Source organism: Salmo salar, chromosome ssa18 (genome assembly GCF_905237065.1).
Source record: "Salmo salar chromosome ssa18, Ssal_v3.1, whole genome shotgun sequence".
NCBI lineage: Eukaryota > Metazoa > Chordata > Actinopteri > Salmoniformes > Salmonidae > Salmo > Salmo salar.
Window position 1 is genome coordinate 71,823,073 of NC_059459.1, and position 26,862 is coordinate 71,849,934.

A 26,862-nucleotide genomic window follows, 5' to 3' on the forward strand; every position below is an offset into this window, starting at 1 on the left:
AAGACATCTAAACTATGAAATAACACATGGAATCATGTAGTAACCAAAAAAGTGTTAAACAAATCAAAATATATTGTATATTTGAGATTCTTCAAAGTAGCCACCCTTTGCCTTGATGCCAGCATTGCACACTTTTGGCATTCTCTCAACCAGCTTCACCTGGAATACTATTCCAACAGTGTTGAAGGAGTTCCTACATATTCTGAGCACTTCTTGGTTACTTTTTCTTCACTCTGCAGTCCAACTCATCCTTTCTCATTCAACATTATTCAAGATTTATTCAGGAATTTCCCTAATCATGGTAGCATCCACATTAATGTATAAATGTTTCAATGCATATTTGATTCTTATTTGTAATAAAAGTGACTCCAAAATGACAAAATACATAATTTACCATTCATTTCTATTGTGCACAACATAATTTTGGTTGAAGATCTAATAATACTCAGTGTAAATAATTTGTAAAATAGAGAAATACTTTTTCACAGCAGGGTTCTATATTTAGATATAGAAAGAATATGATTAAAGCTGATTACCTTCATGTGAGCGTGCCTCTAGAAAAGAAAAGAGACCTGTTTTACATGTTTCAGTCTTATTATAGTACTGTGATTTGTTAACCCTATCAGTCCCAAGGCCCCAGCAAAAATCGGCTTTTCCATTATCTGACATTCATTTATCTTAATGTTTAACCCTTATATTTAGTCTCACAATGAAGTGTTTTATCATTTTCCTTTCAGGACAACCAGGGCTACAAGTAGAACACAAAACAATTTGACATAAACAGTTGCACTCATGAGTTGTATTGACAAATGTCAACAATACAAAAAGCTCGGCCAACACTATAAATGAATGTATATGAATGCTGTAAGTACAGCCATTGTTTGCTCACAAGGAAATGAATATCCAACTAGTCAGTGACAACTGTGTAGAGTTTAGAGTTTGTGACAGAAACTATGTGAGCTTATTACCGTGTTATTGACACTATGTCCTGGGATTTCCTATGATGTTCACTATTGAACAACCCTTTACCTTTTTACAGTCCTGAAGGAGTTCCTGCATATTCTGAGCACTTGTTGGCTACTTTTTCTTCACTCTGCGGTCCAACTCATCCCTAACCATCTCAATCGGTTTGAGGTCAGGTGATTGTGGAGGCCAGGTCATCTGATACAGCACTCCAACACTCCCCTTGGTCAAATAGTCCTTACACAGCCTGGAGGTGTGTTTTGGGTCATTGTCCAGATGAAAAACAAATGATAGTCCCAGAAAGTGCAAAACAGATGGGATGGCGAATCGCTGCAGAATGCTGTGGTAGCCATGCTGGTTAAGTGTTTCTTGAATTCTAAATGAATCACTGACAGTGTCACCAGCAAAGCACACCCACACCATCACACCTCCTCCTCCATGCTTCACGGTGGGAACCACACATGCGGAGATCATCCGTTCACCTACTCTGCATCTCACAAAGAAAGACATACCGGTTGGAACCAAAAATCAATGTCCATTGCTCGTGTTTCTTGGCCCAAGCAAGTCTCTTCTTCTTATCGGTATCCTTTAGTAGTGGTTTCATTGCAGCATTTCGACCACGAAGACCTGATTCACACAGTCTCCTCTGAACAGGTGACGTTTTGATGTGTCTGTTACTTGAACTCTGTGAGGCATTTATTTGGGCTGCGTGGCAGTTGTAGTTAACTGAGTTATCCTCTGCAGCAGAGGTAACGCTGGGTCTTCCTTTCCTGTGGCGGTCCTCATGAGAGACAGTTTTATCTTAGCGCCTGATGGTTTTTGCAACTGCACTTGAAGAAACTTTCAACGTCTTAGAAATTTTTTGGATTGACTGACCTTCATGTCTTAAAGTAATGAGGAACTGTCATTAGTCTTTGCTTATTTGAGCTGTTCTTGCCATAATATGGACTTGGTCTTTGACCAAATAGGGCTATCTTCTGTATACCACTCCTACCTTTCACAACTCAACTGATTGGCTCAAACGCATTAAGGACAAACATTCTACAAATTAACTTTTAACAAGGCACACCTGTTGATTGAAATGCATTCCAGGTGACTATATCATGACGCTATTTGAGAGAATGCCAAGAGTGTGCAAAGCTGTTATCAAGGCAAAGGGTGGCTACTTTGAAGAATCTCAAAAATTAAATATATTTTGATTTGTTTAACACTTTTTTGGTTACTACATGATTCCAAATGTGTTATTTAGTAGTGTTGATAAAACTTTGGACACTTGCTGTGAAAAAGTATTTCTCTATTTTACAAATTATTTACACTGAGTATTATTAGATCTGATAAAGTGAGTAAAAGATAACCTCATTTTAAAACCTCTTAGAAAAGATATTTTTTTAAAGATAAACTGGGAATTTGATATTATTTACTAATATTATAATTGTCTGCTTGTTTCATATCTACAAAGTAGTTAAAGAAATCTGCCAATTCCACTTTAAGCTGTGTGTCCTTCTTTTTGTCCTCCATCCACTTTCGTGGCATTTCTTCAACATTCTAAAGGCCCCAATGTGACATTTTGACTTTTGACACAAATCAGCTACTTTGACCACTTTCCAACAACTTAGACAAAAAAGTTAGAGGGTATGACATCTTAGTCTATTTCTTTGCTATTCAAATCTTGGAACAATTTTTTTATTTAAATCTAACGATACAGCTCTTTTAGCAACAGTTTTCAAATTTTGGCATATACATGTATTCACATTTGTACATACACTAATTGTAAACTGTTTATTACTGGCTTATTGAAAGTTATTATTAGTTACTATTCTGTTTTGTTTTTGCATTATTCTGAGAAAAAACCTGTATGAGCATATCCTCATTGATAACATTGCATTGATAACAGTAAGAGAGTAAGATCAAATAATGTATGGAGGGTTTAAAGGGGATTTCCACTACTTCATAACCTCATAGTCTAGAGATGCTGGAGAAAATGAATATTATGTTAAAAAGTAAAGTGGTGTAAATGCCTGATTTAAGTTAGAATTCTGTTGTTTTAAAAAGTAATAAAGTATAATTAATGACGCTTTACCTCTACAGCACTTATACCATACCAAGAAAACCACTCCCAGGAAAATAATGATCAGAAATGTAACAAATCCAGCAAACCACACTTTGGAATCCAAACCATACAGCGTACTGGTTGACTCAGAAGTTGATTGCCTCTCGGTCTCTGTTCCATCTGCAACTGCAATGGTTAATCAGAATTAGGTCTTGAACTCAACATTTAAATATGTGTCCTCTTTGTTAGAAAATAAATCATCCCTCGGCTTTGATTAAAATAAGTGGTGGGTGAACTGTTATGATGTTTTTTGATGTAGCTTTATGGTTCAAATGGACAATGACAACCAACATGTGGACATGTGGTACCAGGGTGAATGACTTAGTCTGCCCTCATAGCCCTTCCCAAGACGTTACTACTAACTTATTATTATTACTACTAACCTGCCTGGGAACATAAAACCATGTCATCTCTGCATGCATCAATATTATTAAGATAATGTAAGATAATAAGCATGATTAGCATTCCTTTATTTTGCAAATACTCTTTCAACAAAATCTTTGTCAACAAGTTTACTTAGATATACTTTTGTGCCAGTACTTCAATGCTTAATTTGAGGATCCGACACCTCTCCGTTTTGGACTGTTTTGTTCCCGAAACCTATTTGGCCGGAACCGGTACATATCGTGGCATGAAATTTTTTTCTCTCACTTTTTGCAATGTAAAAATCATAATAAAAGCGATAGATGTTCATTCGAGTTGCCTCTTAGTTAATTTTTCCTTTCTCCACAAAAAAATGTAATGTGAAAAAGTAGATTTTCAGCCCGGGCCTAATATTCTATGAGCTGATTTGGTTTGGGCCGGCCCTTGTTTATGGTTTGCGCAACATTGTAACCATATATGCTTAAGACCAACGCGTGACCGAGAAGCGCGCCAGTATCTGTCACATGAGATTCACTTTATTCACTTTATTCGACCTCTCTCCGTCTTTGCTCTGACAGACATGAGCCTGTAACTCTCATCTCTCGCACTTCATCATTTATTTACGTGTAGAATCAAAGCTGCGCGAAGGGTTCTGGGGGAACAGTTTGTCAGTGTCAAAGTAGCCTGCCATTTTGATTATTTCTGCTGTATTAAAAAAGATTAGGACAGTCTCCAGTCATATAAAATGACGTAGAATTGCATTAAATGCGTTTTTAAAATGCCAACATTTTCCCGGTCCTTAGGTTACTAAACATGTTCCCAGTGTGTGCAACTTCTGTAAGTTCCTCTACTCTACAGCACTATGCCACTACGAAAAAGCGACGATATGCATGAAATGATTTATTATAACGTTTTTTTTTTTCATGCGTTCCGGTACCTCAGAACTCCCCACGTCACCCCCCTCTAGCGCTCACTTTTTGTGGTTCATTATGAACCAGAGTAATATGCAATTAAACCATCAAGACATTTGAAAGTATTATTAAATGTACGTTACATATCCAATTATTTCGCAATAGATAAAGATAAGCTTTTAGAAATTAATTAATTCACTAGAACCTCTTACCTGATTGCAGATAACAGAGTACGGAGATATAACGGAGTGTACGTTTCAGATATGAAATAAACGTTATTTTCTCCCCAGAGCTTCCTATAACAATGAGTAGTGTTTATCCACACCTACTGTAGACTTTGAGGTTCAAGGGTTCAGAGGCTCCCTCTAGAGGTTTCTCCAGCAGTAAAAGTTGAAACAGGTCAGGCCATACAAATGTAATTAAATGTTTAACGAATGGCCCTCTTCACATTTAACAAATCATTTAATTAAATAAAAATCGAGATATTGAAAAGTTATACTGAAAAAGTGCATTATTATAGCAAAAAAATATGCCTTCAAGCTTCCACTAGATACAACTTCCACTTGGATTTTTGCTGAACTATGCCACTTTTAACCTATATTAAAAAACTACAAAGAATATAGTCACACTCAATACTTATATTTTGTAAAAACATTTTTTTTAAATACAGCAAATCTGAGTGGAACTGTCTTTTATTTGATTTATATTTAATAATTTAAAGATGTGTAGCTTTAATGGATGACCATAAATTATAATTTACATTTTCATCTTTGGATGAGGTTTCCCAAAATACATTTATGCAATGTTGAGAGTTTAAGTTACTCTTTACAAATTTCATTATGGCCAAAGAAGGGATATTCTATCTTAGTCCATGTTCCAGAAAGGAGTGGATGTGGCACATCTTCTCCACGTTGAAAAATGGTATCTGTCCTCCCTACTAGTCCACTAACAGTTCCAGCTTCTCAGGTTTCAGTTCTATGGGAAGCTCATCAACAGTTTCCACTTCTCCATGATGACAACATGCTCCAGTAGCCGTTCTCTGGATACTTTAGTAGGTTAGATGAACCCAGTGGTGGAAAAAGTATCCAATGTTCATACTTGAGTAAAAGTAAAGATACTTTAAAAGAAAATGACTCAAGTAAAAGTAAAAGTCACCTAGTAAAATACAACTTGAATAAAAGTCTAAAAGTATTTGGTTTTAAATGTACTTAAGTATCAAAAGTAAAATTATAAATGTCTTATAATAAGCAAACCAGAAGACACAATTTCCTTGATTTCTTTATTTACGGATAGCCAGGGGCACAGTTCAACACTCAGACATAATTTACAAACAAATAATTTATGTTTAGTGAGTCTGCCAGATCAGAGGCAGTAGGGAGGACCAGGGATGTTCTCTTGATAAGTGTGTGAATTAGACCATTTTCCTGTCCTGCTAAACATTCAAAATGTAATGAGTGCCTTTGGGTGTCAGGGAAAATGTATGGAGTAAAAAGTACATTATTTTCTTTAGGAATGTAGTGGAGTAAAAGTCAAAGCTAGATTTCTTAAAAAACGAATACTTAAAAGTGTTTTTACTAAAGTACTTTACACCACTGGATGAATCTCTGTTCTCTGAGTCCTGTGTGACTCCAACACTCCACTGAGTCTTCCTCCCCAAGTCAACCTCCCAGTAATGTTTACCTGTATCATATCCCTCCATTCCCAAGACACAATTCCTTCCCAGAAACCTCTTCCCAGGACCTTTTTCTTAGTTTTTCTTCCCAAGTGTCACAATACCCTCTTCTTTGTTTTTTTCTTCAATCTTCACACATTTGTTGTCTTGTCCTGATATACTGTGAGACTGGGGTGTGCAGTTTCAGGGTTGAAAGTCCATCCACTGAAATGAAGTAGTTTCAGATACTTTGAAATTCAACATTCCCCATCATAAACTGTTAATCCAGATGCTTAAAAATATATTTCCTAATCTTTAGTACTATTATATATATGTTTTATTATATCATAATATATGTTAAGCAATATTTAGTAAAAAAATAAAATAATCATTAAACACTCCGTGGTGTGTGTGTGTGTGTGTGTGTGTGTGTGTGTGTGTGTGCGTGTGTGCGTGTGTGCGTGTGTGCGTGTGTGCGTGTGTGCGTGTGTGTGTGTGTGTGTGCCTGTGTGTGTGTGTGCCTGTGTGTGTGCCTGTGTGAATAGAAAGTGGTTGGTCTGAAATTACCTGAATGATCAACAATTAGGCTCCAAGTATGATGAAAAAAAAAATATTGCTCAACTAAACAACATGGTAAACAAAATGATAAATATGGTTTATTTAGCCTAGTATTATAAAAGCCAGAATGTTTCCAGTAACTCCTGTATATATAACCATATTTATATCAATGCCCAATACTATATCAATAAGTATTGGGCATTGATGTAAGAAATGAAGATAACTCTATGGTTTGTAATACTGTGTATACTCATAGCATTGTCTTTGATCAGGGGTTCCATCTTCAATCTAAGCTTACAAAAAAGTGTGTGCCCTCAGGCCTGGAGGGAAGGAAAAGTCATTCCGCTACCCAAGAATAGTAAAGCCCCCTTTACTGGCTCAAATAGCCGACCAATCAGCCTGTTACCAACCCTTAGTAAACTTTTGGGATAACTGGTGTTTGACCAGATACAATGCTATTTTACAGTAAACAAATTGACAACAGACTTTCAGCACGTTTATAGAGAAGGACACTCAACAAGCAGGGCACTTAAACAAATGACTGGTTGGCTGATAAAATTGATGATAAAAAGATTGTAGGTGGTGTTTTGTTAGACTTCAGTGTGGCTTTGATATTATTGATCACTGTCTGCAGCAGGAAAAACATATGTGTTATGGCTTTAGATCCTCTGTTATATTGTGGATAGACGGTTACCTGTCCAAATAGATTGTTCTTTAAACTTCAGCATTCACAGCAGTATAACCTCTCACATATTGTCACAACCAGGTGTGTATTACATCATATTAGAGAAACTGACCATGACCTGCTCTCACATTACCCCTGCAGCAGAATCCTAGAATGATTAGGTGTGTCCAAATTCTTTACTGGCACGGTTTAATTTAGGAAAAACGTTGTTGTTTTCTTTCGAGCTGTTTATGACAATGAGATTAATGATTAATAACCACCTATATGTACTTTGGCTTGTTGGAATGAAAACATCTACATAATAAAATATTCCAATAACAGTCACTAGATAAATTGTCAAAATAAATGTAAACCTGGCTTCATATTTAACTAACAATTACAACATTCACAGCAGGATCATTGATGCTTCCGGTTTGGAGCGAGCAGCCGCACCACGCTTCGCTCCACAGGTAATATTACACTTCACTACATTACATTACATTACAACGGCTTGATTTGTTTGATCTGAGCAATTCTTCTTAGCTAGCTACATAGCCGTCTTTGTATCAAAGATAATTGTGTAGTTTAGAGTAACTGAGTAATTATCGAGGCTAGCTATCTTCGTCCTCCTAACGTAGTCAACACTGCTAGCTGCTAGCTAGCTAGTCATCACTGCTAGCTAGCCAACTTCTACCGACTAGCAGCACTGCAGAAACTATTACATCGTAACGACTTGATTAGTGTGGTGTTAGTGTTAGTTAGCCAGCTACATAGTTGTCTTTGCTGTCTCTGTATCTAAGATAATTGTGTAGTTTGAGTTTGAGTATTATCGAGGTGAGCCAGCCAGCCGCGACGCGGCGCCAGACTTACTCAACACACCTAGTCATCATTAACCCACTGCCAGCTAGCCAACCGTTACCGACTAGCAGCGCTGTAGATACTAATACTTTACAACGGAACGATTTGACTAGTGCAGTGTTACCTAGCTAGCTACTTAGTTGTCTTTGTCATAGCTTGATAATTGTTAGCTAGCCAGCCATCGAGGTTAGCTAGCCAGCTATTTCCGTCCCCCGCGACGCCATTTTTCCTAACCCAGCCAACTATTACCGACGAGCAGCATTGTTGAAACTAAATACACTACAAGGAACGTCTTGATTAGTGTTATGTTAGCTAGCTAGCTACAAAGTTGCTTTGTATCATGACAAGGTGTAGTACTGAAACTACCGAGGTTACCTAGCCAGCTACACGTTCAAAGTCAACAACGCAGCCACTGCTAGCTAGCCTACTCCACCAGCCAGCAGTACTGTATCATTTTAGTCAATAAGATTTTTGCAACGCAAGCTTAACTTCCTGAACATTCGAGACGTGTAGTCCACTTGTCATTCCAATCTCCTTTGCATTAGCGTAGCCTCTTCTGTAGCTTGTCTACTATGTGTCTGTCTATCCCTGTTCTCTCTCCTCTGCACAGGCCATACAAACGCTCCACACCACGTGGCCGCTGCCACTCTAACCTGGTGGTCCCAGCGCGCACGACCCACGTGGAGTTCCAGGTCTCCGGCAGCCTCTGGAACTGCCGGTCTGCGGCCAACAAGGCTGAGTTCATCTCAGCCTATGCTACCCTCCAGTCCCTAGACTTCCTGGCGCTGACGGAAACATGGATTACCACAGATAACACTGCTACTCCTACTGCTCTCTCCTCGTCTGACTACGTCTTCTCGCATACCCCTAGAGCATCGAGCCAGCGGGGTGGTGGCACTGGAATCCTCATCTCTTCTCACTCTGCCCCTACTCGGATGGTATTGCGCCGTCCCAACCTTCGCTCTCTCTCCCGCTACTCTCTCCTCTTCCATCCTATCATCTCTTCCCTCTGCTCAAACCTTCTCCAACCTATCTCCTGATTCTGCCTCCTCAACCCTCCTCTCCTCCCTCTCTGCATCCTTTGATGCCTCCCTGCGGACCTGGCATCCTTTCACTCCCTCCTCTCTACATTTTCCTCTTCTGTCTCTGCTGCTAAAGCCACTTTCTACCACTCTAAACTCCAAGCATCTGCCTCTAACCCTAGGAAGCTCTTTGCTACCTTCTCCTCCCTCCTGAATCCTCCTCCCCCTCCCCCCCCCCCTCCTCCCTCTCTGCGGATGACTTCGTCAACCATTTTGAAAAGAAGGTTGACGACATCCGATCCTCGTTTGCTAAGTCAAACGACACTGCTGGTCCTGCTCACACTGCCCTACCCTGTGCTTTGACCTCTTTCTCCCCTCTCTCTCCAGATGAAATCTCGCGTCTTGTGACGGCCGGCCGCCCAACAACCTGCCCACTTGACCCTATCCCCTCCTCTCTTCTCCAGACCATTTCCGGAGACCTTCTCCCCTACCTCACCTCGCTCATCAACTCATCCTTGACCGCTGGCTACGTCCCTTCCGTCTTCAAGAGAGCGAGAGTTGCACCCCTTCTGAAAAAAACCTACACTCGATCCCTCCGATGTCAACAACTACAGACCAGTATCCCTTCTTTCCTTTCTCTCCAAAACTCTTGAACGCGCCGTCCTTGGCCAGCTCTCTTGCTATCTCTCTCAGAATGACCTTCTTGATCCTAATCAGTCAGGTTTCAAGACTGGGCATTCAACTGAGACTGCTCTTCTCTGTGTCACGGAGGCTCTCCGCACTGCTAAAGCTAACTCTCTCTCCTCTGCTCTCATCCTTCTAGACCTATCTGCTGCCTTTGATACCGTGAACCATCAGATCCTCCTCTCCACCCTCTCCGAGCTGGGCATCTCCGGCGCCGCCCACGCTTGGATTGCGTCCTACCTGACAGGTCGCTCCTACCAGGTGGCGTGGCGAGAATCTGTCTCCGCACCACGTGCTCTCACCACTGGTGTCCCCCAGGGCTCTGTTCTTGGCCCACTCCTATTCTCGCTATACACCAAGTCACTTGGCTCTGTCATATCCTCACATGGTCTCTCATGTCATTGCTATGCAGATGACACACAATTAATCTTCTCCTTTCCCCCTTCTGACAACCAGGTGGCGAATCGCATCTCTGCATGTCTGGCAGACATATCAGTGTGGATGACGGATCACCACCTCAAGCTGAACCTCGGCAAGACGGAGCTGCTCTTCCTCCCGGGGAAGGACTGCCCGTTCCATGATCTCGCCATCACGGTTGACAACTCCCTTGTGTCCTCCTCCCAGAGTGCTAAGAGCCTTGGCGTGACCCTGGACAACACCCTGTCGTTCTCCACCAACATCAAGGCGGTGACCCGATCCTGTAGGTTCATGCTCTACAACATTCGCAGAGTACGACCCTGCCTCACACAGGAAGCGGCGCAGGTCCTAATCCAGGCACTTGTCATCTCCCGTCTGGATTATTGCAACTCGCTGTTGGCTGGGCTCCCTGCCTGTGCCATTAAACCCCTACAACTCATCCAGAACGCCGCAGCCCATCTGGTGTTCAACCTTCCCAAGTTCTCTCACGTCACCCCGCTCCTCCGCTCTCTCCACTGGCTTCCAGTCGAAGCTCGCATCCGCTACAAGACCATGGTGCTTGCCTACGGAGCTGTGAGGGGAACGGCACCTCCGTACCTTCAGGCTCTGATCAGGCCCTACACCCAAACAAGGGCACTCCGTTCATCCACCTCTGGCCTGCTCGCCTCCCTACCTCTGAGGAAGCACAGTTCCCGCTCAGCCCAGTCAAAACTGTTCGCTGCTCTGGCACCCCAATGGTGGAACAAGCTCCCTCACGACGCCAGGACAGCGGAGTCAATCACCACCTTCCGGAGACACCTGAAACCCCACCTCTTCAAGGAATACCTGGGATAGGATAAAGTAATCCTTCTAACCCCCCCCTTAAAAGATTTAGATGCACTATTGTAAAGTGGTTGTTCCACTGGATATTATAAGGTGAATGCACCAATTTGTAAGTCGCTCTGGATAAGAGCGTCTGCTAAATGACTTAAATGTAAATGTAAATGTAGGATAACCACACATTGTAATAAACTGGTGTATTAGAGAAACTGACCATGACCTGCTCTCACATTACCCCTGCAGCAGCCTGTAGAGGGGGCTTGTATACCATAGATCTGGGAGCTACAGTATGTAGACGTTATACGTTAATATACATGATAAATGAATCTAAAGAAAATTAATACCTATGTACATGTTAAGACAGCTTTAACAATAACTGAAAACCATACTCTATTCTATCTTTTGAAATGTGTTTTCCCTCCTAAATGTCCAAGTGGGTGTGTATTACATTCATTGATGGAAAATGAAAGTGTTCTCATATTTACAACTGACTCTCCGGTAAACTTTCCTGGTGCCAGAAGTCAGGTAAAAGGCTCTAGTGAATTAATTTCTTAAAGGTTATATTCATAGGTATTTTCTTTTGCAAAACAAAATACATGTCATGAATATATATTATTACATACAGTAGTGGCATTTTATATGTGTCCAGTTACATATTTCCATTGTATATTTTGACCATACCTTTAGTCATCGTATTGAACTAAAACACATGGCTTCACTACTTTTTATTTTGTATAAGCAAACATTACTTCGATGGGACAGTGAAAACATTTTTTTTTTCTTCGTAAAATATGACTGGATTATTACTTGACAAATACAATGACTAAAAGCACCTGGTTTGTTTCCCTGACAGGTGCATCATGGAACCTTTGATTCACAAAATCTGTTTGCTAACTTTCCTTGTCATCTTCGCTGCCTCTTCATCTGTTGCAGGTAAGTGAAATTACAACTATGTCAGAGGAGGCTGGTGGGAGGAGCTGTAGCTCATTGTAAAGGCTGGAATGGAATAAATAGGACGGTATCAAACACATCAAACATATGGAAACCATGTTTCCATTTATTCCATTCCAATGAGCCCGTCCTCTTATAGCTCCTCACACCAGCCTCCTCTGAAGTATATACTGTTAACACACATTTGTTATTTGTTAATACACATGCAGTGACAACACAAATTTGAAAATAAAAAACATACCTATTAGGCAGAGGCCTGTATTTGTGCTGAATATGAGCCACTCTTCCCTGACAAAAAACAATTTGCAGTCAAAATCACATGTGAAACAGCTGTGGTCTGTCAAGTTCACTTTTCACATGATAAACCATATTTACTGTATTTTTACAGCTAAATCAAGGTGTTGATGTGACAGGATAGTTTGACGCTTAGTTGGGACATTTGAACTGACAAACTCTTAGGTTGCTAGCTATCTGTCATTTTTGGAGTGTTGAAGTCGCCCAGGACCCAGAGAACAGAGGTTCAAACTTCCAAATAATTCCAGAGAATGGCTACTGGAGCATACGTTTGGAAAACAAAGTATTGAAAACAGTTAACAAGTCTCCTACTGTACTTCCCGCTGAACTGAAACCTGAGAAGCTGGGAGTGTTAGTGGACTATGAGGGGGTGTTAGTGGACTATGAGAGAAGGATAGTATGTTTCAACGGTTTTAATTAGATTTTTTTATTTATTTCACCTTCATTTAACCAGGTAGGCTAGTTGAGAACAAGTTCTCATTTGCAACTGCGACCTGGCCAAGATAAAGCAAAACAGTGTGACACAGACAACAACACAGAGTTACACATGGAATAACATGGAATAAACAATAAACAAGCCAATAACACATATAAACAAGTCAATGACACAGTAGAAAAAAAGAAAGTCTATATACAGTGTGTGCAAAAGGCATGAGGAGGTAGGCAATAAATAGGCCATAGTGGCGAAAAATTACAATTTAGCAGATTAACAATGGAGTGATAAATGAGCAGATGATGATATGCAAGTAGAGATACTGGTGTGCAAAAGAGCAGAAAAGTAAATAAAATCAGTATGGGGATGAGGTAGGTAGATTGGGTGGGCTATTTACAGATGGACTGTGTACAGCTGCAGCGATCGGTTAGCTGCTCAGATAGCTGATGTTTAAAGTTGGTGAGGGAATATATGTCTCCAGCTTCCAGCGATTTTTGCAATTCGTTCCAGTCACTGGCAGCAGAAAACTGGAAGGAAAGGCGGCCAAATGAGGTGTTGGCTTTGGGTATGATCAGTGAGATATACCTGCTGGAACGTGTGCTGTTATCGTGACCAGTGAGCTGAGATAAGGTGGGGCTTTACCTAGCATAGACTTATAGATGACCTGGAGCCAGTGGGTCTGGCGACGAATATGTAGCCAGGGCCAGCATACAGGTCACAGTGGTGGGTGGTATAAGGTGATTTGGTAACAAAACGGATGGCACATCTAGATTTGATTTTGGATTGGAGATGTTTAATATGAGTCTGGAAGGAGAGTTTACAGTCTAGCCAGACATCTAGGTATTTATAGTTGTCCACATATTCTAGGTCAGAACTGTCCAGGGTGGTGATGCTTGTCGGGGGGGCGGGTACTGGCAGCGAACGGTTGAAAAACATGCATTTGGTTTTACTAGTGTTTAAGAGCAGTTGGAGGCCACGGAAGCAGTGTTGTATGGCATTGAAGCTCGTTTGGAGGTTAGTTAGCACAGTGTCCAAGGAAGGGCCAGAAGTATACAGAATGGTATCGTCTGCGTAGAGGTGGATCAGGGAATCACCCGCAGGAAGAGCGACATCATTGATATATACAGAGAAAAGAGTTGGCCCGAGAATTGAACCCTGTGGTATCCCCATAGAGACTGCCAGAGGTCCTAATAACAGGCCCTCCGATTTGACATACTGAACTCTGTCTGCAAAGTAGACATTTGGAGGGCAAGTTGGTCAGGATAATGTCTATGAAGGTGCCCATGTTTCCGGATTTAGGGTTGTACCTGCTGAGTTCCTTGATGATTTGTGTGAGATTGAGGGCATCTAGCTTAGATTGTAGGACTGTCGGGGTGTTAAGCATATCCCAGTTTAGGACACCTAACAGAACGAACTCTGAAGCTAGATGGGGGGCGATCAATTCACATATGGTGTCCAGGGCACAGCTGGGAGCGGACGGGGGTCGATAACAGGTGGCAACAGTGAGAGACTTATTTCTGGAGAGATTCATTTTTAAAATTAGAAGTTCGAACTGTTTGGGCATAGACCTGGAAAGTATGACAGAACTTTGCAGGCTATCTCTGCAGTAGATTGCAACTCCTCCCCCTTTAGCAGTTCTATCTTGACGGAAAATGTTGTAGTTGGGTATGGAAATCTCCAAATTTTTGGTGGCCTTCCTAAGCCAGGATTCAGACACGGCAAGGACATCAGGGCTGGCGGAGTGTGCTAAAGCAGTGAGTGAAACAAATTTAGGTAGGAGGCTTTTGATGTTAACATGCATGAAACCAAGGCTTTTTCGATCACAGAAGTCTGAGTTTACCTCCACATCACCTGAGGAACAGAGGAGGAGTAGGATAAGGGTACGGCTAAAGGCTATCAAAACTGGTCGTCTGGGGACAAAGAATAAAAGGAGCAGATTTCTGGGCGTGGTAGAATAGATTCAAGGCATAATGTGCAGACAGGGGTATGGTGGGGTGCGGGTACAGCGGAGGTAAGCCCAGGCACTGAGTGATGATAATAGAGGTTGCATCTCTGGACATGCTGGTTATAATGGGTGAGGTCACCGCATGTGTGGGAGGTGGGACAAAGGAGGTATCAGAGGTATGATGAGTGGAACTAGGGGCTCCATTGTAAGCTAAAACAATGATAACTAACCAAAACAACAGTATACAAGGCATATTTACATTTGAGAGAGACATAAAGCGAGGCATAAAGCAAACACAGGTGTTGATTGGGAGAGCTAGCTAAGACAACAACGGGTAAGACAACAACAGCTAATCAGCTAAGACAACAACAACAGGTAAAATGGCAAAGAATGAGCAGAGAGGGTCGGTTAACTACACACAGAGCCTGAGTTCGCAGCTGGGGCCGACAGATAAACATAAATAAACAGAATGGAGCACCGTGATTAATGGACAGTCCAGCAGGCATCAGCTATGTAGCCAAGTGATCATAGGGTCCAGGGGACAGTAATAGATGCAACAGGGAAGCTGCGGAGTAGTTGCTACTATGCTAGCACGTGGGCGACACAGCGTTTAAAGTTAGCAGGCCGGGGCTAGTAAAAGCATCTGCTCCGACGTCCGACAGAGGCCGGTTGAGGGAAAAGCGGATGGAGTATTCATCGGCAGACCAGTCGTGGTGGTGCGGCGGGGTGTCGTGTCGACAAAGGATCCAAGCCAGATGGCGAAAGAGGTATTGTAGTTGTAGTAATTTAGTTTGCTAGCCGGGAGATGCACCTGGCTCACGGCTAACTGGTGCTAGCTTCGGGGCAGGGGCATTAGCCACTATAGCCACTTGGTAGCAGCGGTGATCCGGTGCCAAGATCCAGAGCTTACGGCAAGGATCCGTTGGAGTAGTGGATTCTAGCTGTGTTTGGGTGGAGTCCGGGTGAACAACTGAGTAGGACGGGAGGTGGGCCTGGCCTGGCTCAGGGCTAGCTTCGGTACTGGGTCACTCGGTGGCAGCTAGCTAGCTGTGAAGATCAGGAGTAATCGTCCAGGGTTTACAGCAGGAATCCGGCGTTGTAGTGGAGAAATAGTCCGATACTGGTAGGCTGGCAAGTATTATCCAGGCAAAAAAAATGGCTGGTATCTGTGCAGAAGGTAAAGGCCGCTAACAATGCCTAAATAGTATGTAGCTAATTAGCTGGTTAGCTCTGATGGCTAGCTGGTTCTGGCTATAAGGTCAACAACAACAAAAAATGCGGTTCCGTATCACATTGGGTGAGGCAGGTTACCGGAAGGTATAATTGATTTAAAATGGAAAAGAGATTGAAAATAAATGTGAAATATATACAAAAAAGGACGAAAAATACAAAAGTACACGAGAGGACAAACAAAACACGTCTGCACTACTACGCCATCTTGGAATTCAACCATTCAATGTTGAGAAGAGATGCCACATCCACTCCTTCCTTGGAACATTTACTAAGAAACTCTATCCGTTCTTTGGTCCTATGTTTGATTGTAAAGAGGAACTCAAAATCTCACCCGTCCCTCAAGCTGAAAAGTGAACCTGTAAAAGATTGCAGTTGTCAGGCAAGGCCATAGCATTTTTTGTTCTGTCTTTGGTTACTACTGCCTTCGCCTGTGGCTTTATTAGTACTCTAATACCCCACAACTCTCTGTGGTTTTATTAGTACTCTAAAAGTCCACAACACTCTGGGGTTTAATTAGTACTCTAATGCTCCACAACTCTCTGTTTTTATTAGTAATCTAATACCCCACAACTCTCTGTGGTTTTATTAGTACTCTAATACTCCACAACTCTCTGTTTTATTAGTAATGTAATACCCCACAACTCTGTTTTTATTAGTACTCTAATACCCCACAACTCTCTGTGGTTTTATTAGTACTCAAATACTCCACAACTCTCTGTGGTTTTATTTGACCATGGGGAATACAGATGATGCATAGAGTGCAATCTGGATTATCTTCCATTGTATGAGTAATTATTTAGCTTTAGCAATTATTAACATAATTAAGATTGAGTTACTTTAATCTTTTACTTCTTCTATCCCACACAAATTGATCTGAGCGATTTGAGATGGAACGTTTCCCCCTTTTTATAGCTGTACTGTTTTATAATGCTTTAGATGTAACTGTAAAAACCTACTAAAACCTCTGTTTTGATTCTGTATATACTCATTATTGTAAAGTGAGTAAATAACCCTTGTTGTAATGATGTATACAGTAACGTATTCTGTTTTGTCATATTCATTTGTCATATTAATGTTTTGTCATGTTCATATTGTGTAGTTTAGTTATTTTAAAAACAAATCATAGAATCACTTTATATTCCAGACTGTTTGAACTAGCATGTTGGTAGAAATGTCTGTAATGAAAATATGGGTCAATATATTGTGTCAAGTCTCTGGATAACTAGATTTCATTCTTGGTCATTGTAAAGATTATTACTTTCACAATGACTAATATAGTATTTTTTATGTGATGGATGATTACCAAACTTGTCAAAACAACTACATACAAGCCATTAGAAGGTAGTAGTTTCTCTCAATCCTAGTCATCAATAAATCTTGTATTTTTCACAAATAAACATTTCATGTTTTAAAACAAAAATGCTTGTTTAACGTCACTCACAAACTACTGAAATAATTGATGTATAAAATAATAGAGAACACAACGTTAATGCCTGGTTAGACGACAGCAAAGATCATACAAGTTAATCCACATTTCTTGATATAACTTAGTTTTTTACAATCGCTAGGACCCATTTCTCAATACTTAGGTCACTTTTTCAAAACTCTTCACACAGTGAGCATAACAGTCTATGTGGGCTAAACTATGGATCATTTTTCATTGCTTTGGCACAAAATGCATTCAATGACTACATCTTTCAATTTTCATGAACTCTTTTCTCACTCAGACACAACCACCACCAAAACTCTATGTACCTACAGGCCAATTTGCACATGTTTACATACTCTTTTCAAAACTTTTAAACTTAAGTTCAAAACCTAAAATAACACAACCTTTAATAAGACATACATTTGCTACATTTCTACAGTAATACCGTACTGAAATATATTCCAATCTAATAAATGAAATACTATCAAAACAATTAGACCAACCACAGCTGATTCCCATTGTAGCTGAACATCTACACAGGTGTTAGTCTTTCAATTACATTACCATCTATACAAAAGGGGACATCTTATGAATAATGCTGTACTGTAATGTAAACATGGACCCAGCCAGAGATAGAGAAGTGGCTGACTGTAACGGCTGACTGTGGAAGTAGACCAAGGTGCAGCGGAGTTAGTGTTCATCTTTGAATTTGAATAAACGTAAGAACACTATACACACAAAACAAGAAAACCGACAGCCAAACAGTCCTGTCATGTGCAAAACACTAAACAGAAACAATTATCCACAAAACCCAAAGGAAAAACATGCTCCTTATGTGTGACTCCCAATCAGCAACAACGAGCTTCAGCTGTGCCTGATTGGGAGCCACACACGGCCCAAAACAAAGAAATACAAAAACATAGAGAAAGGAACATAGAACGCCCACCCAATGTAACACCCTGGCCTAACCAAAATAAAGAACAAAAAAACCCTCTCTATGGCCAGGGCGTTACAGTACCCCCCCCAAAGGTGCGGACTCCGGCCGCAAAACCTGACTCTGAAGGGGAGGGTCCAGGTGGGCCTTCTTACGGCGGCGGCTCAGGTGCGGGACGTGGCCTCTGCTCCACCCTTGGCGTCGCCCTCTTAGGCGGCGCACCTGGCCGCGCCGAAGGTCTGGTGGGCGACCCTGACTGCGCCCGGCTGGCAGGCGGCGATGGCTGCGCCTGGCTGGCGGGCGGTGATGGTTGCGCTTGGCTGGCGGGCGACCCTGGTTGCGGCCGGCTGGCGGGCGGGGATGGCGGCTCTGGCCCAGGATTCAACAGGCTGGGGAGACATGATGGAGGCCTGGCCCTGGGCACAGGCACAGGACTCACCAGGCTGGGGAGACATGACAGAGGCCTGGCCCTAGGCGTAGGCACAGGACTCACCGGGCTGGCGGGCGGCTCTGACTGCTCTGGACAGGCGGGCGGCTCTGGCGGCTCCGGACAGGCGGGCGGCTCTGGCGGCTCCTGACTGGCGGGCGGCTCTGGCGGCTCCTGACTGGCGGGCGGCTCTGGCGGCTCCGGACTGGCGGGCAGCTCTGGCGGCTCCGGACTGGCGAGACCCACTGGAGGCCTAGTCCTGGGAGGTGGCACAGGACGGACCAGGATGGGGAGACCCACTGGAGGCCTAGTCCTGGGAGGTGGCACAGGATGGACCAGGATGGGGAGACCCACTGGAGACCTGGCCCATGGAGCAGGCACAGGACTGACCAGGATGGGGAGACCCACTAGAGGCCTGGTCCTGGGAGGTGGCACAGGACGGACCAGGATGGGGAGACCCACTGGAGGCCTGGACCGAGGAGGAGGCACAGGATAAAGCGGGCTGTGGGGGAGCACTGGAGTTCTGTTATGTACGCTCGACATGCTTACTCCAGGCTGAATGCCCACTTTGGCCCGGCACGGGCGGAGAGCAGGCATTGGGCGAACTGGACCCTCCCAGCGCTCTGGAGACACAGTACGCAACGCCGGCGCAGGATAACCTGGACCGAGGAGGCGCACTGGAGACCAGACGCGCTGAGCTGGCACCATCCACCCTGGCTCGATGCCTGCACTCGCATGGCACTTGCGGGGGGCTGGTATGTAGTGCACCGGGCTATGCACGCGTACTGGGGACATTGTGCGGTCCACAGCATAACACAGTGTCTTACCAGTACCACGCTGCTTCCGGTAAGCACGGGGAGTTGGCTCAGGTCTACCGCCTGACTCCGCCAATCTCCCCGTGTGCTGCCTCTCGTGTCTGCTGCGCTCCCTTTCCTCGTACCAGCGCCTCTCAGCTCTCGCCGCCTCGATCTCCCACTGCGGGCGGCAATAATCCCCAGCTTGAGCCCATGGACCTTTCCCGTCCAGGATTTCCTCCCAAGTCCACGAATCCTGAACGCTCCTCTCCTGGCGCTTCTCCTTCCTCCGCTGCTTGGTCCGTTGTTGGTGGGTAATTCTGTAACGGCTGTCTGTGGAAGTAGACCAAGGTGCTCATAGTGTTCATCTTTGAATTTGAATAAACGTAAGAACACTATACACACAAAACAAGAAAACCGACAGCCAAACAGTCCTGTCATGTGCAAAACACTAAACAGAAACAATTATCCACAAAACCCAAAGGAAAAACATGCTCCTTATGTGTGACTCCCAATCAGCAACAACGAGCTTCAGCTGTGCCTGATTGGGAGCCACACACGGCCCAAAACAAAGAAATACAAAAACATAGAGAAAGGAACATAGAACGCCCACCCAATGTAACACCCTGGCCTAACCAAAATAAAGAACAAAAAAACCCTCTCTATGGCCAGGGCGTTACAGTACCCCCCCCAAAGGTGCGGACTCCGGCCGCAAAACCTGACTCTGAAGGGGAGGGTCCAGGTGGGCCTTCTTACGGCGGCGGCTCAGGTGCGGGACGTGGCCTCTGCTCCACCCTTGGCGTCGCCCTCTTAGGCGGCGCACCTGGCCGCGCCGAAGGTCTGGTGGGCGACCCTGACTGCGCCCGGCTGGCAGACGGCGATGGCTGCGCCTGGCTGGCGGGCGGTGATGGTTGCGCTTGGCTGGCGGGCGACCCTGGTTGCGGCCGGCTGGCGGGCGGGGATGGCGGCTCTGGCCCAGGATTCAACAGGCTGGGGAGACATGATGGAGGCCTGGCCCTGGGCACAGGCACAGGACTCACCAGGCTGGGGAGACATGACAGAGGCCTGGCCCTAGGCGTAGGCACAGGACTCACCGGGCTGGCGGGCGGCTCTGACTGCTCTGGACAGGCGGGCGGCTCTGGCGGCTCCGGACAGGCGGGCGGCTCTGGCGGCTCCTGACTGGCGGGCGGCTCTGGCGGCTCCTGACTGGCGGGCGGCTCTGGCGGCTCCGGACTGGCGGGCAGCTCTGGCGGCTCCGGACTGGCGAGACCCACTGGAGGCCTAGTCCTGGGAGGTGGCACAGGACGGACCAGGATGGGGAGACCCACTGGAGGCCTAGTCCTGGGAGGTGGCACAGGATGGACCAGGATGGGGAGACCCAATGGAGACCTGGCCCATGGAGCAGGCACAGGACTGACCAGGATGGGGAGACCCACTAGAGGCCTGGTCCTGGGAGGTGGCACAGGACGGACCAGGATGGGGAGACCCACTGGAGGCCTGGACCGAGGAGGAGGCACAGGATAAAGCGGGCTGTGGGGGAGCACTGGAGTTCTGGTATGTACGCTCGACATGCTTACTCCAGGCTGAATGCCCACTTTGGCCCGGCACGGGCGGAGAGCAGGCATTGGGCGAACTGGACCCTCCCAGCGCTCTGGAGACACAGTACGCAACGCCGGCGCAGGATAACCTGGACCGAGGAGGCGCACTGGAGACCAGACGCGCTGAGCTGGCACCATCCACCCTGGCTCGATGCCTGCACTCGCATGGCACTTGCGGGGGGCTGGTATGTAGCGCACCGGGCTATGCACGCGTACTGGGGACATTGTGCGGTCCACAGCATAACACAGTGTCTTACCAGTACCACGCTGCTTCCGGTAAGCACGGGGAGTTGGCTCAGGTCTACCGCCTGACTCCACCAATCTCCCCGTGTGCTGCCTCTCGTGTCTGCTGCGCTCCCTTTCCTCGTACCAGCGCCTCTCAGCTCTCGCCGCCTCGATCTCCCACTGCGGGCGGCAATAATCCCCAGCTTGAGCCCATGGACCTTTCCCGTCCAGGATTTCCTCCCAAGTCCACGAATCCTGAACGCTCCTCTCCTGGCGCTTCTCCTTCCTCCGCTGCTTGGTCCGTTGTTGGTGGGTAATTCTGTAACGGCTGTCTGTGGAAGTAGACCAAGGTGCTCATAGTGTTCATCTTTGAATTTGAATAAACGTAAGAACACTATACACACAAAACAAGAAAACCGACAGCCAAACAGTCCTGTCATGTGCAAAACACTAAACAGAAACAATTATCCACAAAACCCAAAGGAAAAACATGCTCCTTATGTGTGACTCCCAATCAGCAACAACGAGCTTCAGCTGTGCCTGATTGGGAGCCACACACGGCCCAAAACAAAGAAATACAAAAACATAGAGAAAGGAACATAGAACGCCCACCCAATGTAACACCCTGGCCTAACCAAAATAAAGAACAAAAAAACCCTCTCTATGGCCAGGGCGTTACAGTACCCCCCCCAAAGGTGCGGACTCCGGCCGCAAAACCTGACTCTGAAGGGGAGGGTCCAGGTGGGCCTTCTTACGGCGGCGGCTCAGGTGCGGGACGTGGCCTCTGCTCCACCCTTGGCGTCGCCCTCTTAGGCGGCGCACCTGGCCGCGCCGAAGGTCTGGTGGGCGACCCTGACTGCGCCCGGCTGGCAGGCGGCGATGGCTGCGCCTGGCTGGCGGGCGGTGATGGTTGCGCTTGGCTGGCGGGCGACCCTGGTTGCGCCCGGCTGGCGGGCGGCGATGGCTGCGCCCGGCTGGCGGGCGGCGATGGCGGCTCTGGCCCAGGATTCACCAGGCTGGGGAGACATGATGGAGGCCTGGCCCTGGGCACAGGCACAGGACTCACCAGGCTGGGGAGACATGACAGAGGCCTGGCCCTAGGCGTAGGCACAGGACTCACCGGGCTGGCGGGCGGCTCTGACTGCTCTGGACAGGCGGGCGGCTCTGGTGGCTCCGGACAGGCGGGCGGCTCTGGCGGCTCCTGACTGGCGGGCGGCTCTGGCGGCTCCTGACTGGCGGGCGGCTCTGGCGGCTCCGGACTGGCGGGCAGCTCTGGCGGCTCCGGACTGGCGAGACCCACTGGAGGCCTAGTCCTGGGAGGTGGCACAGGACGGACCAGGATGGGGAGACCCACTGGAGGCCTAGTCCTGGGAGGTGGCACAGGATGGACCAGGATGGGGAGACCCACTGGAGACCTGGCCCATGGAGCAGGCACAGGACTGACCAGGATGGGGAGACCCACTAGAGGCCTGGTCCTGGGAGGTGGCACAGGACGGACCAGGATGGGGAGACCCACTGGAGGCCTGGACCGAGGAGGAGGCACAGGATAAAGCGGGCTGTGGGGGAGCACTGGAGTTCTGTTATGTACGCTCGACATGCTTACTCCAGGCTGAATGCCCACTTTGGCCCGGCACGGGCGGAGAGCAGGCATTGGGCGAACTGGACCCTCCCAGCGCTCTGGAGACACAGTACCCAACGCCGGCGCAGGATAACCTGGACCGAGGAGGCGCACTGGAGACCAGACGCGCTGAGCTGGCACCATCCACCCTGGCTCGATGCCTGCACTCGCATGGCACTTGCGGGGGGCTGGTATGTAGCACACCGGGCTATGCACGCGTACTGGGGACATCGTGCGGTCCACAGCATAACACAGTGTCTTACCAGTACCACGCTGCTTCCGGTAAGCACGGGGAGTTGGCTCAGGTCTACCGCCTGACTCCACCAATCTCCCCGTGTGCTGCCTCTCGTGTCTGCTGCGCTCCCTTTCCTCGTACTAGCGCCTCTCAGCTCTCGCCGCCTCGATCTCCCACTGCGGGCGGCAATAATCCCCAGCTTGAGCCCATGGACCTTTCCCGTCCAGGATTTCCTCCCAAGTCCACGAATCCTGAACGCTCCTCTCCTGGCGCTTCTCCTTCCTCCGCTGCTTGGTCCGTTGTTGGTGGGTAATTCTGTAACGGCTGTCTGTGGAAGTAGACCAAGGTGCAGCAGAGTTAGTGTTCATCTTTGAATTTGAATAAACGTAAGAACACTATACACACAAAACAAGAAAACCGACAGCCAAACAGTCCTGTCAGGTGCAAAACACTAAACAGAAACAATTATCCACAAAACCCAAAGGAAAAACATGCTCCTTATGTGTGACTCCCAATCAGCAACAACGAGCTTCAGCTGTGCCTGATTGGGAGCCACACACGGCCCAAAACAAAGAAATACAAAAACATAGAGAAAGGAACATAGAACGCCCACCCAATGTAACACCCTGGCCTAACCAAAATAAAAAACAAACAACCCCTCTCTATGGCCAGGGCGTTACACTGACAGAGGAAGAAGAGTGGCTGGGAGAGGGAGAGGAGTAAGTACGCGTGGTGGAAGAAGACAGAGGAAGAGCTGTAGTCTCAGATGAGATTAGGACTACTATAATTGATCATGTAATAAATCATGATCTATCAATGAGAGAGGCTGGTCTGAGAGTGCAGCCAAATCTGAAACACTCAACAGTGGAATCTTGAGAAATTTCCGGCAAAACAACAGGAAAGATGTTTATTCTGCAAGGGCATCTGACTGAACTGCACATGACAGAAGTAAATTGAGCAAAGCCTCCAAACCTACTTCTGTATAATTGTAATTGTTTTTATATTTCTGCGTAGGACCCAAGGGTTACCTCCTACAGGCGGGAGAGGTAGGATTTTCACTGCTGTGCAGGAAGCTGCAATCGTTGATATGGTCATCAGAATCAATGGCATAAAACTCACAGAGATTCGGAATGAGTGTTGGCAGACATTGTAAGCATAACAAATATTTCTAGATTCCTGAAACAACATCAAGTCAGGATGAAGCAGTTGTACACTGTCCCCTTTGAGAGGAACTCTGAACGAGTCAAGCAACTCAGGAACCAATATGTCCAGGTAAGATGACTATAAAATACAGAACTGGTTTTGAACAAAACCAAACAGGGCAGAGGCACACAATGGCATGTTTTAAGGTATAATGTAAACTACCGTAATAGCCTAACTCTTATGTTGTCTTGTGGATTTATTTTAGAGAAGCAAGGCAAACACCCCACATATTCATCTTTCTGGATGAGGCTGGTTTCAACTTGGCCAAAACATGGCGGCAAGGAAGGAATGTGATTGGAAAAAGAGCCACAGTGGATGTCCCGGGCCAGAGGGGTGCCAACATCACAATGTCTGCAGCAATATCCTCTGATGGATTGCTGTTACACAAACCGCTAATTGGACCATACAACACCGAGCGTCTCATTTCATTCCTGGGTGACCTCTATGGAAGGGTTGTGCCAGGTGAGGAAAGGGTGAGGCGAAATCGGCCAATGTTTGTAAGGGACAATGTGGCATTTCACCACTCCCGGGCAGTCACAGAGTGGTTTGCAGCCCATCTGTCATGACTTCTACCGAAGTTGTTCGGGTGGTGCTCGGCGGTCGACGTCACCGGTCTTCTAGCCATCACTGATCCGGTTTTCATTTTCCATTGGTTTTGTCTTGTTTTCCTACACACCTGGTTCCATTCCCATTCATTACATGTTGTGTATTTAACCTCTCTAGGGCAGGCGGGACAAATTCGTCCCACCTACGCAACAGCCAGTCTAATCCAGTGGCGCGATTTTCAAATACCTTAGAAATGCTATTACTTCAATTTCTCAAGCATATGACTATTTTACAGCTATTTAAAGACAAGACTCTCGTTAATCTAACCACACTGTCCGATTTCAAAAAGGCTTTACAACGAAAGCAAAACATTAGATTATGTCAGCAGAGTACCAAGCCAGAAATAATCAGACACCCATTTTTCAAGCTAGCATATAATGTCACAAAAACCCAGAAGACAGCTAAATGCAGCACTAATCTTTGATGATCTTCATCAGATGACAACCCTAGGACATTATGTTATACAATACATGCATGTTTTGTTCAATCAAGTTCATATTTATATCAAAAACCAGCTTTTTACATTGGCATGTGACGTTCAGAACTAGCAAACTTCCGGGGAATTTACTAACAATTTACTAAATTACTCACGATAAACGTTCACAAAAAGCATAACAATTATTTTAAGAATTATAGATACAGAACTCCTCTATGCACTCGATATGTCCGATTTTAAAATAGCTTTTTGGTGAAAGCACATTTTGCAATATTCTAAGTACATAGCCCAGCCATCACGGGCTAGCTATTTAGACACCCGGCAAGTTTAGCACTCACCAATATCAGATTTACTATTACAAAAGTTTGATTACCTTTTGTTGTCTTCGTCAGAATGCACTCCCAGGACTGCTACTTCAATAACAAATGTTGGTTTGGTCCAAAATAATCCATCGTTATATCCGAATAGCGGCGTTTTGTTCGTGCGTTCCAGAAACTATCCGAAATGGTAAATCAGGGTCGTGCGCATGGCGCAATTCGTGACAAAAAAAATCTAAATATTTCATTACCGTACTTCGAAGCATGTCAGCATGTCAACCGTCAAGCATGTTAGCCTCCCTACACTGGCTTCCTGTTAAGGCAAGGGCTGATTTCAAGGTTTTACTGCTAACCTACAAAGCATTACATGGGCTTGCTCCTACCTATCTTTCCGATTTGGTCCTGCCGTACATACCTACACGTACGCTACGGTCACAAGACGCAGGCCTCCTAATTGTCCCTAGAATTTCTAAGCAAACGGCTGGAGGTAGGGCTTTCTCCTATAGAGCTCCATTTTTATGGAATGGTCTGCCTACCAATGTGAGAGACGCAGACTCAGTCTCAACCTTTAAGTCTTTACTGAAGACTTATCTCTTCAGTAGGTCCTATGATTAAGTATAGTCTGGCCCAGGAGTGTGAAGGTGAACGGAAAGGCTGGAGCAACGAACCGCCCTTGCTGTCTCTGCCTTGCCGGTTCCCCTCTTTCCACTGGGATTCTCTGCCTCTAACCCTTTTACAGAGGCTGAGTCACTGGCCTACTGGTGTTCTTCCATGCCGTCCATGGGAGGGGTGCGTCACTTGAGTGGGTTGAGTCACTGACGTGGTCTTCCTGTCTGGGTTGGCGCCCCCCCCTTGGGTTGTGCCATGGCGGAGATCGTTGTGGGCTATACTCGGCCTTGTCTTAGGACGGTAAGTTGGTGGTTGGAGACATCCCTCTAGTGGTGTGGGGGCTGTGCTTTGGCAAAGTGGGTGGGGTTATATCCTGCCTGTTTGGCCCTGTCCGGGGTATCATCGGATGGGGCCACAGTGTCTTCTGATCCCTCCTGTCTCAGCCTCCAGTATTTATGCTGCAGTAGTTTATGTGTCGGGGGCTAGGGTCAGTCTGTTACATCTGGAGTATTTCTCTTGTCTTATCCGGTGTCCTGTGTGTATTTAAATATGCTC

The 26,862-nt window shown here is 45.7% G+C and overlaps 1 protein-coding gene across 1 annotated transcript in view; it reads right to left on the reverse strand.

Moving 5' to 3' along the window:
- The window catches only part of LOC123723801 (butyrophilin subfamily 1 member A1-like), a 74,059-nt gene that overhangs the window by 3,336 nt on the left and 43,861 nt on the right, over positions 1-26,862 (reverse strand). Inside the window, exon 2 of the mRNA XM_045701480.1 lies at positions 3,044-3,199. The gene's annotated coding sequence lies outside the window, so the exon portion shown is untranslated. The remainder of the gene's footprint in view (positions 1-3,043; positions 3,200-26,862) is intronic.